We start from the raw sequence: 16,027 nt of genomic DNA, 5'->3' as shown, positions 1-16,027 counted from the left end.
TCAGAATTTATTTAGAGCCATTTTTTATGAGTATTTGGAGGGGTTCTGGGAGAGCTCAAGCAAGTCACTGCTTTCACTCCGCCATCTTGGCTCTGCCGTCTCAACTTACTTTTTTATTGTATTATCTTCACCCCCTTTAGATTGTAAGTTTCTTGAGGGAGAACTTATACAGGAGCTTTAGGTAATCTATTTTTCTTTTTCATATGTATTTTTTTTTCATATGTATTCCCCTAGCTTAGCACAGTACCTGGGACTTAAAAATATACTTATTATTGAATATCTGAGAAGGAAGGCAGATCAGAAGCACTAAGCACTTCATGTGATAGATCTCAACAGGTGATAATGGCATGAAAGTGAGCTCATGTCGTGGGGAGGTCCTCCATGAATACATGAAGGTGGGAGGGTACAAACTGATAGTCTAGTTTTGCTAAAGCATAGATTGAAAAAAAGGGTGTCTAAGACAGAAAACAAATATGTTGCTAAAAGAGTTGAGAAGTCTATATGAGAAGCTATTGAGCTTCCATTTCATGATAGGCAATAGGAAGTTCCTGGAGATTTTTTGATCAGAGGAGTACCATGGTCAGAATCATACCTGAGATTATTTTTAACAGCAGTATGGAGTATTGAAGTACAGATGGGAGATAAGAAGCAAAGCCATCGCTTAGGGAACTATGCCAATGGGCCACATGAGAAATGATGAGTCTTTGAATGGAAAATAACGACGTGATTTGAAAAATAATGTAGAGGTTGAATGGACAGGACTTGACAATTGAGAAGTAAAGAAAAGAATGAGTAAAAACTGACTAAAATTTTGAGAATATCTGTGCTGTGAAAACTAATGAATAATTTAGGAAGAGAGATAGGTTTCAGGTTAGAGGTAGGGAAATGGTGATTTCAGTTTTAAAATTGTTCAATTTGAGGTACCAATATGACATTCAAGTAAAGCTGTTATGCTAACAATGGGAGTTGAGGGCCTAGAGTTCATGGGAGAGATTCTATTTCAGGTTAGGTGTGAGGATGTATATCAAGGAGTTATGGACCATCACATTATGAATGGAAGGAATGCCGTACATAATAATGGCCACCATTTATAAAAGGCACCCCGTTTGATCATCACTACAGACTCATTAAATAAGAGCCAGAAGTATTGGGGCCTCCATATTATAGAAAAGGCAGATGGTCTCATAGCCATGAAGTGTCAGAGGCAGGATCTGAATGACAGTTTCTCCTCACTTTCAGTCAAATGCTTTCTCTCTCCCTCTCTCACCTGCTTTCTTTTTTGGATTATGTTTTATTTGAAATTGCTTGTGTCACTTGACTTCTCATTTTCAGGACTAAATGTGAGCTGACTGTACTTGTCTAAACACCTTAGGCTATAGACTATCCCAGTGCTCTTGTTCAGGTGCCTAATTATAATATCCTAGGAAGTGCTTATCCAGTTGGATGATTTCCAAAACCATCTAGAAAACTCCATATTTCAAAGTTCTATTTTTCATTCCGCACAAGCTTCATCATTTCTGATCAATACAACTCATAATGGCATGTTTTCCTTGGTTTTGCTCTCATTAGTAAAGACCAGTAGGTCAGACAGATATGTTGATTTACTGCTTCTGCTCAGGTCATTGTGTTTTTTGTGGGGAACTGTAGCAGATGAAGTTTTTTTACAAATTGCATTACTTCGTCATAATTCTTTGCAACTAAGTCAAAAGTCTTTGTGGCTCTCTTTTTTTAATATTTATGATATAATTACACAAATTCTTTTGGATATTTTTTCTCTCCAAAAATTAAGATGTCAATTTTTTTTCTGGAATAAAGTCACCTAAGAAGTTGAAGGAATCCAGAAATGACAAGCACCTACAGTTTCTATTTTAATGCTATGTTCAGAGTTATAATAAACCACTTATGATAGCTATAAATATTCTCTTCTCCTTGGCTGGCTGAGCAAATTAGCCCTAATATAACTAAATATCCCTCAGTGGATTTATAATACATAGCTAAATCATTTACAAATTATCTTTATCTCTCGAAGATGAGGGAACGGAAGCTCCTATTCTGGATTTTTTTATATCATTGCTATTTATGTCTGCATTAAGCACCAGATAATATGTAAAAAAAGTGGTAATGAACTCTAAACTCTGTAATTCTTCACAATATGTAATAGGTTGAAAGTGAAGTAGTGAGAGAATGAATCCATGTGGCTGAAGGCTGTGCTTGATTAAGTGCTTATCGATCAGCAGCTTTAGAAACATAGGAAATATTGGATGGCAATGAGATAACCAAAATAATTTATGTAAAACAATGGAAAGAGAAAAACCTCAGAAAACCAGATGTATATTTTCTAACATAGATTGTGGCTGGATGTAGATATTTGAAGATAATTGAGATGATTAAGTATAAACATCTGGAAATTCAGGTTAAAAGACAGAAAAAAGTTCTTATTGTAACATTATTATTGAGATTTTTGTGTAGGATGGTATAAGAAAAAAGTTAGATGTGAAAAGTCTAGTGCAACAATTGAAGTGTCATAGTTTCTACCATCAGATGCTCAGGAACAATGGCTTTCTATGTCTATTCATTTCCAAAGAGCCGATTTTGAATTCTCATTAAAGGAAGTCTATAGCCACTAAGATGAAGTGTAGGTACTGTGATGGGTATTCTATTCCAATAACAGAACAGCCCGAGATCATTTCAGTTCCTGTTTACTCATCAGTCAGGGTTTTACAGGTAATTTTATTTTTACCACCACACCTGCACCCAGTATCTTACATAATATTTGTTATGCTAAATATGCTTAAGCTTTTGAGGTTTCTGCCTCTGCACACAGGCTCTGTATTGTATATCGAAAACTGCCAGAGCCAGGTGTTCCAAATTAGCCTGTGAGTTGTCAGGCTTAGAACAAAAACACTGCCATGTGGCTTTTGCAGTTTAAAAACTTTGCAAATACTATATTACCACCTAGTTTAAATATAGAGACCCATCTTCAAGTCTGTTCAGCTCCCCATGTCTTTCCATACATCCACATGCCTCTGTGGGTATTTTTGGATTAACTGCAACCTGGTTCCATCTGTAGTGCCCCTGATAGTCCCCTGACAGACAAGACTCTTTTGTTCTCCTAGTGAGTGACAGAGCTCATCAGGGAAAGACATTTAAGGATAATTTCATATGAGGAGGTTTTGTTTGAGAACCTCAGAATTGCTTTTTCAGTGTAGCTGTTTGAGTAGGTATAACATTTAAATCTATAATTTTTAATATTTCAAATACTGTCTTTCTAATTTCATCTCCTTCCATCAAATTGAATATGTACCTTTTTTTTTTAACCTTTCTGCCATGGGAATGCGTGAGAGTAGTTGCAGGGAGAGGTTTGAAAATTTAAGAGTTATTCCTGACTTTGTTACCATACCTCTTCTAAACTTCATTATGCCCTACCACCACCACCATGGGTTCTTCCTTGAACCTACTTTTTAAAGAAAGACTTAGACTTAGCTATCCTTCATTCTCCAGATTTTGCCACCATGCCCCATCTCCCTAACTTTTCAGCTGCCTTAGAATGGAAACTCCTCAAATGCAGAGATTGTCTTTGTTTTTGCTTGTGTTTATATCTCTGGCATTTAACCGTGCCTGGCATGTAACAGGCCATTTAACAAGTGCTTTTTGATTTGACTTGTTAAAAGGTGTACGTGAATCTGAAAAAAAATTGATAACTGTATTTTGATTAGATTAAATTCCCTTATAACTCTAAGTATTTTATTCCGTGCATTTAAATACAATATTCTGACAAGGTGTACTTAAAGTGCACAATAGTGGCTAAGGGGTATATGGTAAAAAATAGTCACATGGTAAAAAATAGTTCAAGAATCCCTGCATTTAAATTCATCCTCGTACTTTTTGTCTTTGTGTCTTATCTACTTGATGAGCCTAAAATATACATATATATGCCTTCTTAAATCCTAGCACAATTCTGGTAGTTATGTTTGAAATTCTCTATCTATCCATCTATCTAGCTACCTGTCTACACATATATACATACATATATACATATATATATATATATATATACATATATATATCACATATGTAGATATAAAACTTATGAAAAGTAGAAAAAATGGAAACAAAAATCACATTTTTATTAATTTACTTTTTTTCATCTTCATTCTTTTAGAAGACTGCAATTTCTTTACTAGATCATAAATTTAAAGCCAGAAGAAACCTTAGAGGCTATGGAGTACAACTTTTTCATTTTATATCTTAAGTCCAAAGTTGAGATTTCAACCCATGTTTCTGACTCAAAATCCTAGGCTTATTCCATTCTATGAAGATTTCATTCCCCTCCCCTATACTTCCCTTCCTTCTTAGCTTTGTCATCAACATTCTATTTCAAGTAAAATTAAAAATTTGACTCTTGTACTTCCTAAAAGGGTTGAAATATTTTACAAGTGCTGAAATATTGAGCAGCCAATCATAATTCTTCCATAATTCTAGACACTCACTGTAGTATAGTGGATAAAGGGTGAGTCATGTCTTTAAGAAAACCCCTATTTATTTCCTGTTCCTCATATACACATGGACTAAGTGAACATGGGGAAAGTAACTCAGTCTCTCAGTTTTGCAGGATATTTTCTAAGCTTGTCAGTTACTGGTACACATAAATGAGTGAATATACAGATGGGAAGTTTTCACCTTCATAAAGTGCAGATCTGGGACATACCCTCTCCAGAAAATATGGTATAATAGTGATATCCTGGCTCCTATAGTTTGAAATCTGAATAGTTTATGTTTAACCAATGACAGGTGTAGTGATTGCTATTGACTCTTCTATTGGCACCAACGATGTTCCACCAATTATAAGAAGACTCATGTAGGCCAATTCCATTTGACAACTTGTTAGACCAGTTAGCTTCCATAAAGGAATACTTATTTCAAAGAAACAGCAGTAATAAGCATAGAAATAGTCTATTAACACATGGGGGAGCAAAAAGCTCCCTGTTCTTCTTTAGTCATGTTGGAGAAGAGGATTTATTTCAGTTTACTTTAGTTCCTTTATGATATGGTTCTACCAGACTCCAAGGCCAAAACCCAAAACCCTTGGGCTCAAGTCCCAATCACCTTGGTTCCTCAAAGTTTCTGTACTAGTGGACTGGCTTGCTACATATTCAGTATGAAATCTTGCCTCCAGGGTTTCCATGGTTGGATCTCCTGGGCCCATTGGAGATTTGAACACTTGTACCTAGAAATGACAACAACAAATGAAATAGAACCAACAAGAATAAAACCCAAAGCACATTTCTTGGGGACATAAGACCTTCCCCTTACAAAATCAATACATGGTACACCTGTACTGTGAGTGAATTTGATCTTGTCACCTTCACCTTCTCCAGGCACTGGAGAAAGAGAAAGAATATCCCAATCTGGATTTTTTTTAAAAAGATGCAGCCTTTTCTGGTGTTAATGCGGAGGTTACTACCATCCATGTAGTAGAAGAATGCATAGTATCATGTTCCAGAATCTAGTCTCCCAGAATATGAAGTGATCTGGACATGTACAAAACCACCACTACAGTGGTAATGTTAGAAAGGGAGAGGAATTCATAACAAAATTTTGGTATTCTAGTTCAATGGCTTTAAAGAAATCCTCAGTAAAAGTTTCAACCCTCCCTTGTGTAGAATAGGAAAGGCCAGGGGATTGTTTTTGTTACTGTATCCCCAGAACCTAAGAACTTAGCACACTGCTTTGTACATAGTAGCCACTTAACAAATATTTATGAAATAAAGTTTCCCTTCAGTAGCAGACTGGTAGTAGACAGAGGTGAAAAAGTATAAAGTACCCGTGTATCCTTCAATCCAGTGACACTGACCTCTGGGCTTTTCCATAAACAAGATACTCAGTTTCTCAGCTCTGGGAATTCTTTCTGTCCTATTCCCATGTCTGTAATGTTCTTCCTCCACAACTTTACTTACTACCTTCCCTAGTTTCCTTTAAGTCTCAACAAAAATTCAGACTTTTACAAGAAACCTTTCCTAATTATTCAGTTCTAGGCTTTCCTTCTTTTAATTATTTCCTGTTTATTTTGTATGTAATTTGCTTTTTGTTTATTTCTTTGCATGTTGTCTCTCCTATTAGATAGTAAGCTCCTTGAGAGGAAGGATTGTCTTTCATATCTCTTTGTATCCCTAGTGTTTAGCTTAGTGCCTGATACATAGCAGATACTTAATACATTTTGAATGATTAATAAGCATCCTGTATTTCAGAGATTTAATTTATGTATGACTGAACTAAAATTTACAGGAATGATCCAGCTGAAGGGAAGACTTCAGGAAAGGAAGCATAGGGACAAAATTGAGAAACCTCATTTATATTCCTGGCCAGGACAAAAAAATAAAATTACAAAATAAGAGGTCAAATGGGAAAAAAAAAAGTAATGGCCCAATTAGGGAAGAGAAAAAAAGGAAGGGGAAAAAAATTAGCAACATGAGAATCAGACAGAAGCTGTTTTCACCTTCTATTTTTTCCATCCTCTTTCATTGGCACAGACCATCTGAGGAAGTAGATCTTTAAATGAGATGAGGAGATAAAAAGGGTAACAACTATACAGAACCACATGAATTTCAATGATTTCAAGCACTGGATGCTTGTGAACTGGGGAATATAACTAAATTGTACAGAACAAGGAAGTAGAAATGAAACACGTTGTTCTTTGCAGAGGGTATTAGCAAAAAAATTGACTCATATTGGAGAAAAGTATAAGTCATGTCAATTCAAACTTGGGTTTCTATGTCTAACCTATTCTTCAAATCAGAAAGCCCTTCAAACTCATGAGATAGTTTGAAAGCACTTGTGTAACATAAAGATGGCAGTACCAAGAGATTAGTTCTTTTTTTTCTTTTTCTTTTTCTTTTTTTTTTAGGCAATTGGGGTTAAGTGACTTGTCCAGGGTCACACAGCTAGTGTTTGGTCTGAGGCTGGATTTGAACTCAGGTACTCCTGAATCCAGGGCCGGTGCTCTATCCACTGCACCACCTAACTGCCACCAAGAGTTCAGTTCTGCATGCCCATTTTCAATTTTTTATGTTTACTAGTGCATCTTTTAAAAATAAACTATGATATTGGCAAGGTACAAGCAAAACTTTGTCTTGTTAGGCTAAGCTGAAGTAGCAATAATTCTTTCACCCACAGGATGTCAGTTTATATGGATAGGGTATCTGTACCTAGCATCTGCTGATTCAGTGTTTAACATGTATTTACCATGTGAACTTCTATTAATATTTTATAAAAGCTTATTTGCATTACTCATGACAACATAGCTCAGGGAAAACAAATCACAAGCCAAGGAAGATGGGTTTCTTGTTCATCTATATTTTATTTGCTGAAAACAAACAAACAAAAAACTAGATGTAGATGTATTTTTAAGATGAAAAAGCTGTATTTTAAAAAATTTGTTGTTAATTAAAGAATGGTGAGAAGGCCTTAAACTTTTCAAATATAATTCTTGTTCTACCAAAAAATTATTTTATAGAGCTGGAAAGAAAAATAACAAAAAGATTCATTTGTAAGAACAAAATGTCCAGAATATCAAGAGAACTAATAAAAAGAAATGTTAGGGGAGGTGGCCTCGGTGTTACAGATCTTAAATTATATTACAAAGCAGAAATCATTAAATCTACTTGGTACTGGCTAAGAGATAAAGTGGTGAATCAGTGGAATAGGTTAGAAGGTACAGTACTCAATGACTACAGTAATCTACTGTTTGATAAACCCAAAGACCCTAGCTTCTGGTTTAAGAACTCACTATTTGACAAAAACTGCTGGATAAACTGGGAAAAATATGGCAGAAACTAGGTATAGACCAATATCTTACACCATACACCAAATTAAGTCAAAATGAATACATGATTTAGGTATAAAGGCTAATAGTATAAGAAAACTGGGAGAGTAAGGAATAGCTTACCTGGGAGAAGTATGGAGAACAAAAGAATTTACAACCAAATAAGAGATAGAGAATATTATGAAATGCAAAATGGATAATTATGATTACATTAATTTGAAAAATTTTTGCACAAACAAGGCCAGTGCAATCAAGATTAGAAGGGAAACAGAAAACTGGGAAAAGAATTTTTATAATCAGTGCCTCTGATAAGGGCCTTATTTCTAAAATATGTAGGGAACTAAGTCAAATTTATAAGAATACGAGTCATTCCCCAATTGAGAAATGGTCAAATGATATAAACAGAAAATTTTAAGATGAAAAAATTAAAGCTATCAATATTCATATGAAATAATGCTCTAAGTCACTATTGATTAGAGAAATGCAAATCAAAACAGCCCTGAGGTACCAAATCACACCTGTCAGATAGGCTAACATGACAAAATAGGAAAATGAGAAATATCGGGGAAGATATGGGAAAATTGGAACACTAATGCATTGCTGGTGGAGTTGTGAACTGATCCATCCATTTGGAGTGCAATTTAAAATTATGCCCAAAAGGCTATAAAAATGTGCATACCATTTGACCCAGCAATAGCACTTCTAGGGCTGTACCCCAAAGAGATCATACAAATGGGACAAAGGACCCACATGTATAAAAATATTTATAGCAGCTCTTTCTATGGTGGCAAAGTATGAGAAATTGAGGGGATGACCATCAACTGAGGAATGGCTGAACAAGTTGTTGTATGTGAATGTAATGGAGTACTATTGTGCTGTAAGAAATGATGAACAAGCTGACTTCCGAAAAACCTGTAAACACTTGTGTGGACTGAAGCTGAGTGAAATAAGCAGAACCAGAAGAACATTTTACACAGTAATAGCCATGTTGTTCGATAACTAACTTTGATAGATTCAGCTCTTTTCAGTAATGCAAGTATCTAAGTCATCACCAAAACTTTCATGATGGAAAATGTTGTCCATATCCAGAAAAGGATCTATGGAGTTTGAATGCAGATTGAAGCATAGTATTAGCTTTTTTTCCCCCTTCTGTTATGTTTTGTTTCTTCTTTCTTGTGGTTCCTCCTATTGGTTCTCATTCTTCTTTACAACATGACTAATGTGAAAATATATTTAGTAGGAATGTATATGTGGAGTCTATATCAGATTACACACCTTCTTGAGAAGGGTGGCAAGAAGGGAGGAGGAGAAAATTTAAAAGTGAAAAGCTTATGGAAGTGATTGTGGAAAACTAAAAATAAATAAATTAATTAGAATTTAAAATATTGTTTTTATTAAATTGCTTCATATTGAAGTATATTTTACATAAAACATAAATTGTTAGAAAGTTGTTTTTAAGAATCAGAAATATTAATATATTACCATGTGCACTGATTCCAGTTTAAGTCCCCATAGACCCTATGATCTTCTTTAACTTTCTGTCCCTCAATACACATACACACACAGACAACTTTTAGATTGTAAGCAGAGTAAATGAAAGAAAAATTATATATATATATATATATATATATATATATGTATATATATATATATATATATATATATGTATATATATATATGTTTGTGTGTGTGTGCATGTGCATTATATATATATGTATATAATGCACATGTAAACTTTAAGAGTGACCACATTAAGCTCTGAATCTGATAAGTTCAAGTTTTCAATAATTCTGACTTCACAAGTATGGTTATGAAACATGTGAATGTCTCCTGATTATGCCCTCAGAGAAAATTTGAGTCCTGTGCTGGTAAAGTTCATCCTTTTTTTGTGTGACTCTCAGAGCTGTCCCTTGACCCCATATTCCAAGGCAGTGAGTAGGTAAGCACCAGTATTAACTCATTTTTTTTTCATTTGCCCTCATCACTTTAGTCACCTGAGAAAGTGCCTTCAAGCAAAGAAACAACAAAAACAAAATAACAATAATAACAATAAAAATCCACAGTCTTAAAATTTACCACTTTTTTCCTTAAATTCTAGCATCTTAGGAATAGGTAAAGGCTTGATATAAGGAACTGCCAAAATTTTCTTTTGTTTTTTCTTTGTTTGTTTGTTTGTTTGTTTGTTTTAATTCAACAGAGAAAGAATTTAATGAGATTTATCAAGTACATGGATTGTAGGAGAAATTTCGTTGTTTAAAAACAGTTGTACAAATGTAGTAAATGTTGATACCAAATACCATATCAACAATTACAAGTTCCTAGCTCAATACATGTGTAAAAGTACATTTTGAAATGAAAGAATTCTTAACTATGAGGTAAAAATGGACAGAATTATTCATGAAAAAGTGCAGTTTAAGATAGTTATATTAACTAGGCCATTTTACCATTCTTTTTTAATTTTTAATTTTTTAAAAATTAGTTTACTTTTAGTTTTCAACATTCATTTCCACAAGATTTTGAATTCCAAATTTTCTCCCCATCTCATCCTTTTCCCCACCCCAAGATGGCATGCATTCTGAATATCCCTTCCCCTAATCTTCCTACCCTTCTCTTATCCCCTTCCCCTTCAATTTTCCTGTAGGGAAGAATAGATTTCTATACCCCATTTCCTGTATATCTTATTTCCCACTTGTATGTAAAAACTATTTTTAACATTTGTTTTTAAAACTTTGGGTTCCAAATTTTCTCCCTTTTCTCTCCCAACCCACCTTCATTGAGAAGGCAAGCAACTCAATACAAGGTTATACATGTGTACTTATGCAAAACACTTGCTTAGTACTAATGTTGCAAAAAAGTAAGTATGTTTCCCTTAATCCTATTCCACCCCCTATTTATTCTATTCTCTCTTTTGACCCTGTCCCTACTTAGAAGTGTTTGCTTCTGATTATCCCCTCCCCCAATCTGCCCTCCCCTATATCATTCCCCTGTTCTCTTGTCTACTTACCCACCCCATTTTCCTGTAGGGTAAGGTAGATTTCCATACCCAGTTGAGTATGTCTCTTATTCCCTCTCTAAGCCAAATCTGATGAGAATAAGATTCACTTATTCCCTCTCACCTTACCCCATTTTCCCTCCACTATAAAAGCTTTTTCTTGTCTGTTTTATGTGAGATAATTTCCCTCATTCTAACTCTCCCTTTCTCCTCCCAGTACAATCCTCTCTCACCCCTTAATTTTACTTTCCAGATATCACCCCTTCATCTTCAACTCACCCTGTGCATTCTATTTATCTATACATACATATAATTTTTCCCTCCCACTACCCTAATACTGACAAAGGATTCATGAGTTACAAATATCCTCTTTCCATGCAGAAATGTAAACAGTTCAATCTTAATAAGTCTCTTATGATTTCTCTTTCCTCTTTACCTCTTCCATGTTCTATTTGAGTCTTGTATTTGAAAGTCAAATTTTGTATTCAGCTCTGGTCTTTTCCTCATGAATGTTTGAAAGTCCCCTATTTCATTGAATGACGATTTTTTACTCTGAAGGAATATACTCAGTTTTGCTGGGTAGGTGATTCTTGGTTGTAGTCCTATCTCCTTTGCTCTCCCTGCGGTACCTTAATGTAGAAGCTGCTAAATCTTGTGTTATCCTGATTGTATTTCCACAGTACTTGAATTGTTTCTTTCTGGCTGCTTGCAATATTTTCTCCTTGACCTGGGAATCCTGGAATTTGGCTACAATATTCCTAGGAGTTTTCCTCTGGGGATCTCTTTCAGGAGGACAGTGGTGGATTCTTTCAATTTCTATTTTGCCCTCTAGTTCTACTATATCATGGCAGTTTTCCTTGATAATTTCTTGAAAGATGATGTCTAGGCTCTTTTTTGATCATGGCTTTCAGATAGTCCAATAATTTTTAAATTCTCTCTCCTGGGTGTATTTTCCAGGTCAGTTGTTTTTCCAATGAGATATTTCACATTCTCTTCTATTTTTTTTGGATTAGTGTTACAGTGCCTTGATTTCTCAAATTGTCACTAGCTTCCAATTTCTTCATTCTAATTTTTAAGGAAGTATTTTCTTCAGTAAGCTTTGGACTTCCTTTTCCATTTGGCCAATTGTGCTTTTTTAAAGGTATTCTCCTCATTAGCTTTTTGGACCTCTTTTGCCATTTGGGTTAGGCTATTTTTTAAGGTGTTATTTTCTTCAGTATTTTTTAGGGTTTCCTTTAGCATCACTCTCATTTTTCCCTCTACTTCTCTTACTTGCTTCTCAAACTCCTTTTTGAGCTCCTCCAGGGCCTGGGATCAATTCGTATTTTTCCTGGAGGCTTGGATGTACGAGCTTTGGCTTCATTGTCTTCTGGTTGTATGTTTTGATCTTTGTCAGCAAAGTAAGATAATATAGTCTGACTCTTTTTGTGCTGCTTGCTCATGATCTGGGCCAATTACTTGAGTTATAAACTCTTTATTAAAGTAGAAGTCTTTCCAGTGTGGAGAATGTACTGTCCCAAGCTTCAGGGATTTTATGCAGCTGTTTTCAGAGATACTTCTAGTGACCTGCAAATTTTCTCTTCTTCCAAGGTGCTATGATCAAGGACAAGGTGTTTACTCCTTTCCTGGCCTATGCTCTGGTCTATGAGGTACCACAGGCACTCTTTTCTGTCTTGGAATTGTGAGGAAGATTTTCTCTTCATAGCCTCTACAAGATTCATGAAGCCAGTGCTCCTCCTTGACCTAGGAACTCCACCCAGAACTCGGACCCAGATCCAAGCACAGTCAAAACAAGAGAATGCTGCACCAGCAGAGAGATCCCTGCACTCCCCCTCTGATCAGCCATCCATTCTAATTTTCATGGGCGTATTTTCTTCAGTAAGCTTTTGGACTTCCTTTTCCATTTGGCCAATTCTGCTTTTTAGGGCATTTTTCTCCTTATTGGCTTTTTGGACCTCTTTTGCCATTTGGGTTAGGCTATTTTTTAAGGTGTTATTTTCTTCGGTATTTTTGGGGTCTCCTTTAGCAAGCTGTTGACTTGTTTTTCAAGATTTTCTTACATCACTTTCATTTCTCTTCCCAGTTTTTCCTCTACTTCTGTTACTTGCTTCTCAAAATCATTTTTGAGCTCTGACATGGCCTGGGACCAATTCATACTTTCCTTGGAGGCTTTGGATGGAGGAGCTTTGATTTTGTTGTCTTCTTCTGGTTGTATGTTTTCATCTTCTTTGTCACCAAAGAAAGATTCTAAGGTCTGACTTTTTTTGGTGTGGTTTACTCATAATCCAAGCCAATTACTTGAGTTATAAACTCTTTGTTAAGGTAGGCATCTGCCTCCAGTGTGGAGAATGTATTGTCCCAAGCTTCAGGGGTTTTGTGCAGTTGTTTTCAGAGATACTTCTAGTGACCTGTAAGTTTTCAATTCTTCCAAGGTGGTATGATGGGGGGAGATGTTTCCTCTTTTCCTGGCCTGTGTTCTGGTCTATGAGTGACCACCAGCCCTCTTTTCTGCCTTGGAGGTGTGAACTTGAACTTCCCTCTCCACCACAGCTACAAGCTCCACGATATCAACACTCGTCTTTGCCCCAGGATCATCAACTAGAACTGTGACCCAGATCCAAGCATGGGCAAAGCAAGAGAATCCTGCACCAGCAAAGTGATCCCTGCAATCTCCCTCTTATCAGCCATTGCATTCCACCTCAATATGTTTGCCAGAAGCTTCAGAAGCCAGCTCTGGCCCGGGGCCACATTCAGAGACTGGGGCTGGAGAGGGAGCTTCTTTCTCACCACAGGGATGGACTTTTCCTACTAACCTTCTAAGTTGTCTTTGGCATTCACGGGTTGAGAAATCTGGAAGCTGCCACAGCTGCACATGATTCAGTCCTCTGAGGGCTGCTCTAGGTTTAAGGAGACCTGTTTTGCCTGTGCGCCCAAGCCTAACTGTGTTCCTCTCCTGCCTAGCATGATACACCTTTCAGATCAACCATCCAGGTTGTCTTGGGCTGGAAATTTGTTTCACTCTGTCTTTTGGGGGGTTCTGCTGCTTTTGAATTTGTTTAGAGTCATTTTTTACAGGTATTTGGAGAGGTTTGAGGGAGAGCTCAAGGAAGTCATTGCTTTTACTCCACCATCTTGGCTCTGCCTCATTGCCAGTGCTTTTACACAGCTTCCATGGTCTTGCTGCTACATGTATCCAGGGAAAAGCCAAACAGCTGTTTTTTCCCACCCTGTGTTATATTATTTCTTGTTTTCATAGGCTCTCCTTTTACTAGCACTTTAGCCCCAAGCCATGAAGTATTATCTCGCCTCTGGAAAGGAGCTGAAAATACCCTGTACATGTCCAAATTCTATACAAGTATGGACCGCTTTAGCCTCTCTTGGGGAGGCTTTGAAGAGAATTAGACATGGCTTCATTTAAACAAGGCAACTTTCCTTTGAAGGAACGACAAAATATATTCAAGTGCCTACTGCATAAAGAGCACTGTCAAGGTATTTGGGAAGTACAGGTAGTACCAAGTTTAGTTATGGCATGTTTCCTGGCTTTTTGGAATTCAGAGACTAATATATAATAAGAAATAATCATATATTGCTATAATATATTATATTACATCACAAGTACATTAGAAATATAGTGAAAAAAAAGAAATATAGTGGCTAGATTGGGGGAAATGGTGGTTTCAGGGGGAAGTGAAGTTTTCAGCCATGGTCATGGCTCTATTGAGGAGATGTTTATGACTACCTACAGCAAGGAGAAGTAAATAGAGAAACAAAATTCAATTTTAACATTAAAAATAAAATCAAGAGACTACCCTACCTGGATCATCTTATTTAAACTTGAGCCTATGTGAGGTAGTTCAGATAGACTCTAAATGAGGAAATCAAGATGCTGTTCAGACAGTTATCAATATTGGTGCATCCTGAGAAGAACTAAAATGACACAGAAAGAGGGCAGATGGTTTGTTTTTGAAGCTACTGACAAAGCCTGCAAGTTGCTTCTAGATCAAGAGCAGAAGAAGAGGGCTCTGGATATGATTCAAGCAGGAAAAGAGTATGTGGAACGCTGTGAAAGAGCAAATGAAACAGCTAAAAGAAAGAGAGAAAACCTACAAATGTGGAAGAGTACCCCAAATTGTTCAAAAAGCAGTTTACAAACAATGAAGCTTTTTTGCTGAATTAGAAACTAAGAGGAAACTGCAATTAAACAAATATGTGAAAGAGAGTTACAACCGTGGGCAAACAGGCAGCCTTTAGTGGCCAGACCCCCATGTGCTTCAGCGTATCCTGTGGAAATTCAGAAACATCAACTGGCCTCAGCACACAATAGACACAACTACTGAGACCACATTTGAGTATCAAGTAAGCTTCCAGACACCTAAAGCCTCCAACAATGGCAACCTCCTCTCCCACTCCCTGAACACAGCACCAGATGCAAGGATCCCCATGGGTCTCCACGGGTCTCTGAGCCACATCAGTGCAGCACCAGGCAAACTGTAAGGTTCTGAAGCCACTGATACAAGAATCCTGAGAAAGTGCTCCTTTCAACTCAGGAGCAGAGCCCAAATTTAAAATAAAGGAAAAAAGATAATAAAAGTACAACAAAAAATAATCTGACCATAGAAAGTTATTATTGTGACAGAGAAGATCAGGAGATAGGATTACAACCAAGAATCACCTACCAGCAAAACTGAGTATAATCAGTCCTGCAGGGGAAAAAATGGTCATTCAGTGAAATAGAGGACTTTCAAGCATTCTTGATGAAAAGACCAGAGCTGAATAGATAATTTGACTATCAAATACAAGACTCAAGTGGAACATGAAGAGGTAAACAGGAAAGAGAAATCATAAGAGACTTAGTAAGGTTGAACTATTTACATTACTGCATGGAAAAATGATATTTATACCTCATGAGTCCTTTGTCAGTATTAGGATAGTCGGAGGGGGAAAAATTATATGTATGCAGATAGATAGATAGATAGATAGATAGATAGATAGATAGGTAGATAGATAGATAGGCAGAATAAATGAGGGAAGAATAGGATTAAGGGAAATAGAGTTAGTTTTTCACATGTCTATTATGGAAGTGTTTCGCATAACTGCACATGTATAACCTATATTGAGTTTCTTGACTTTTCAGTGAGGGTGGGTGGGGAGGGAGGAAGGGAGAAAATTTGGAACCCAAAGTTTTAAAAACACATGTTTAAAGAAAAATGATT

The 16,027-nt window shown here is 36.3% G+C and overlaps 1 pseudogene; it reads left to right on the top strand.

Annotated features, from left to right (window-relative positions):
- Window positions 1-14,482: 14,482 nt before the first annotated feature.
- LOC110195339 (dnaJ homolog subfamily C member 8 pseudogene) lies at window positions 14,483-15,065 on the top strand (annotated as a pseudogene).
- The last annotated feature ends 962 nt before the right edge of the window (window positions 15,066-16,027 follow it).

This window comes from Phascolarctos cinereus, unplaced genomic scaffold, assembly GCF_003287225.1.
Source record: "Phascolarctos cinereus isolate Bilbo 61053 unplaced genomic scaffold, phaCin_HiC Scaffold_4;HRSCAF=312, whole genome shotgun sequence".
Taxonomy (NCBI): domain Eukaryota; kingdom Metazoa; phylum Chordata; class Mammalia; order Diprotodontia; family Phascolarctidae; genus Phascolarctos; species Phascolarctos cinereus.
This window is presented reverse-complemented; position numbering and strand designations above follow the sequence as displayed.